Source organism: Geospiza fortis, unplaced genomic scaffold (assembly GCF_000277835.1).
Source record: "Geospiza fortis unplaced genomic scaffold, GeoFor_1.0 scaffold41, whole genome shotgun sequence".
Classification (NCBI taxonomy): domain Eukaryota; kingdom Metazoa; phylum Chordata; class Aves; order Passeriformes; family Thraupidae; genus Geospiza; species Geospiza fortis.
In genome coordinates this window covers 12974757-12978217 of record NW_005054299.1, presented here as the reverse complement: position 1 = coordinate 12978217, position 3461 = coordinate 12974757, and positions in this window count along the sequence as shown.

The following is a 3461-nucleotide window of genomic DNA, read 5'->3' as shown; positions in this document are numbered from 1 at the left end:
CTCCTCCTGCACGGGGCTGGGGGCTTTGGTGCCACCACTGTCCCCACCACCAGCACCCTCTGGGATCCCTGCCAGAAGGGTGAGGTTTCCTAAAACAAAATACTCTTGGCCATCCCGACTCTCATCTTCTTCCCCTGCCATTTCTGAAAGCTCCCAGTGCTGCCCAGAGCAAGACTTGCAGCAAGTCTCATACAGCTGGTGGAGATGCCCCTCTTCCCATGATCCCTGCTGAATCCTTTGGAGATTTTATCAAACAACAGCCTGTGCCAATGGCTGCTCTGTCCCCTGCCCCTGAGATGGCATGAGGGTCTAGCCCTCCCACAGAGCAGAGGTGCTGTTCTGGGAGCAGGCTGAGTGCTGGCAGGTCGCTCCTGGGGGGGCCTGTGCCAGATTGGCTGTTGTGTGATGGGGCACAGGACTGCTCAGCAGACATTCCCTCCACAGAAGGGAGTTGTACTAGGAGGTAGCACAGCCATCTCCTGCCCAGATGCTGCCATGTCACACACCCATGACCCTCCAGCCGTGCCTCCTCTGAAGTGGCCTCCCAATGGGTCTGTCCTCTCCCAGAGGAGATGGAGGTGCTGGCTGGCTCCAACCTCCGGATCAGCCCAGAGGATGTGCGGGCTGTGAGCTCTCCCAGGCTCAGCAGCAAGAAGGAAGAGGCTGGGCTTTGGACAAGCTGAGTTCTCAGGGCTTTGGGATGGCAGGGAGGAGAAGACAAGAGGACAGCTCTGTGCAGTCCTGCCACCACCCTGAGGATAGACCCCTGTGTGGGCTGCTTCCAGCCCTGCTATCTCACCAGCATTGCTCCACTCATGGGCTTACCAGAAGCCCACATCCTCCTCGTGCTGCCCAGGGGAATCTCCTGCTCCTTGTTCACTGGTGTCAGCTGTTAACTGCTCATCTGTGAGAAATAAGTACTATGGAGGGGTATACAGTCCCTGGTTAGGCTCGGGAAGTGGATCTCAGCCCTTCTCATCAGTTAATAGGTGATACAATAAAGAAAACTGGTGCCTGAAAGGAAGCGGTCTTGACACATACCCAGCTAAACAGAAGCCAACCATCCTGTGAGGAATTCTGAGTCCTCTGGTGAAGAGGGATGAAACATAGACAAGTAAAAAGTGTTGGGAGACAGAGCAGTGATTGCAGGACCAGAAAGTCCTCCATGGATCAGAGAAGTCACAGCAAGGCTCTAGGTGCCTTGGCCTAGGAAACGCACGGGCAGGACTCTGCTGCCCTAAATCTTTGGTTTCGAAGTAGATATGGTTGTGATTTTGTTTTCTTTCAAGGTTGCATTCTCTTCCCAGCTGTGGGCACTACTCGACAGAGGATAAAGTTTACATCCCTTCATCTCCCTGGCCTGTACTTTTGCCCAGTTGGACCCATACCTTCCAGATGGGGAAAGCAACTCGGCAAGATCTCTGAATTTTTGGCAAGAGACAAAAATCTGCCTTTCTATGAGTCCCAAGAGCTTGGCAATTAAGCCCTGCCCCACCTTCTTCTCAGTGCTGGGATGTTGCAAGCATCTGGCTCTCAAAGCAGGGTGAGAGCCTTCTGCACTGCCTCCCTGGCAAGGAACAGGTTTCTGCAGAGGCCACACACTACAGCCCCTTTGTTCCCAAAGAATTTTCCATCCACTCCCTTGTGTATCTATCTCGGCAACATTACACTCAGATACAACCTAACACTCAGAGGCAGTGCTCCCAGGAATGTGTTGCAGCATCTCTGCACCTGGTAAGCACCTCCCTTTCCCTGTGGGACTGGAGGACAGGATTCCTCCAGTAGGGATGGCAGGAAGATCAGTTCCCTCAGCCCAGGCAGGGCTTTTCCTAGGAAAAGGCTCCCTGGGGAATAAAATGTCCACTCTCCTCCATTACTGCCATCACTAACACTGACCTGGGGTGCTGCTCAGAGGTAGGATGCTGCAAGTGCCCTCTGCACAAGGAGAGGATATTCCCAGCGGAGCTGTACTGCTGGGGAAATCGAGGCACTAAGCAAGGCTGATCCAGGATCAGCTGCAGCACAGCGAACCCAGGAGTCTCAAGAGCAGGCCAAACACTGCACCCTCTGCCTCCCTGGTGAAGGAGAGATGCTCCCTCCTGGGGGAATGCAAACCCTGACAGAGCTGCAGCTAAGCTTTGGCTCCCACTTCCTTCATGGAAGCTCTTCCTGCTCCCGGCACGGCAGCCAGCATGGAGCAGGGAGCTGGCGGTCAGCACGGAGCCCTGAGCCTGCGCCACAGCCTGTGAGCACAGCAGCCCACCCCGAGCCCGGGAGCCTCCGGGAGGCCAGTCCCACGGGGCTGACGTCAGCCCCACTCCTTGAAGCTCTGGGGCCATCGGGGAGCTGTTTCTGCTTTCAGCACATGGTGTCCCAGCCTGCTTTCCTCATCCACGGCTGGCTCCCTGGGAGGAATCTGTGGGGCTGAGAAAGGTCACCCTGGCTGAGCTAACCACCCTTGGATGGGACTTACTGGGCAAGGGACAGCTTACAGCAGGCAGGCAGGGAAATGGAACAGTGGCCTTTGGTCCCTCGTGTCTGTTCATTCTCCTAAATTCTTCTTGAGTGAGAGCCAAAAGTAGGGCCTTGGCAGGGTTTTGGAAGGAAACAAGGGGAGGAAATAAAAACAGACATCCACCAGGAACAAAACAAAGGTCCAGCACAGGAGGGAAGTGGAAGGGCACAGACATGACCATGGACCTTCCTGCCTGCACGCTCACTCTGGCTAGCTTGTGCTCCCCTGGCTGCTTGCCCCAAGCTAACTCAGCTTGGGAACACTGGAACACAGCTGGAAAGTGCAGGACACTCGTTACTATCCTGCTCTTGAGCCACTCATGGAGCCAAACTAAAGTTCTTTCTCAGGGGAGTACCCAACTGCTCCTCAGTATATTATGCCTTGGGCCATCCCTTGCCTACTGTCCTTGCTGGCTCACCTGGTCTGCATTCCTGGCCCTTACAGGAGCAGGTGACAACTGCTGGCACTGGCAGGGAATGACAGGCAGGCATATTTTGGACTCAGCTGTCTGCTCAAGGGCTATGGCAAAGCCTTGCAGTGAAACAGAACCCCACCCTGCCAGCCCACATTTCTGTGGTGGGCAAATGTTCATTGTCCCTTGCTCCCCTTATCTCCCCTACACTGCCACCCCGACAAATGGGCCCTCGGCTGTGAAGGAGTATCACTTTCAGGGAGTGTGCATCGGGCCTGGGAGGAGGGGGCATTTAAATGAACAGCTGGGGGTTTTTTTGTTGTCCCTTGCTCTGGAGCTGTTCCTGCCATTTGGACTAGTGGCAGGTTCACGCTGGGGAAGCTGAGCAGTCCAGGCTGCTCCGGGAGAACAAGCTGAGTGGTGTCCCGGAGCAGCAAGGATCCCAGAGAGGGTAAGAGCGACCCGGGCAAGAGGTGGGAAGGAGCCCCATCCAGTGCTTCTCCCTCGGGGCCGCCCCAAGCAGGCCCCGCCCCA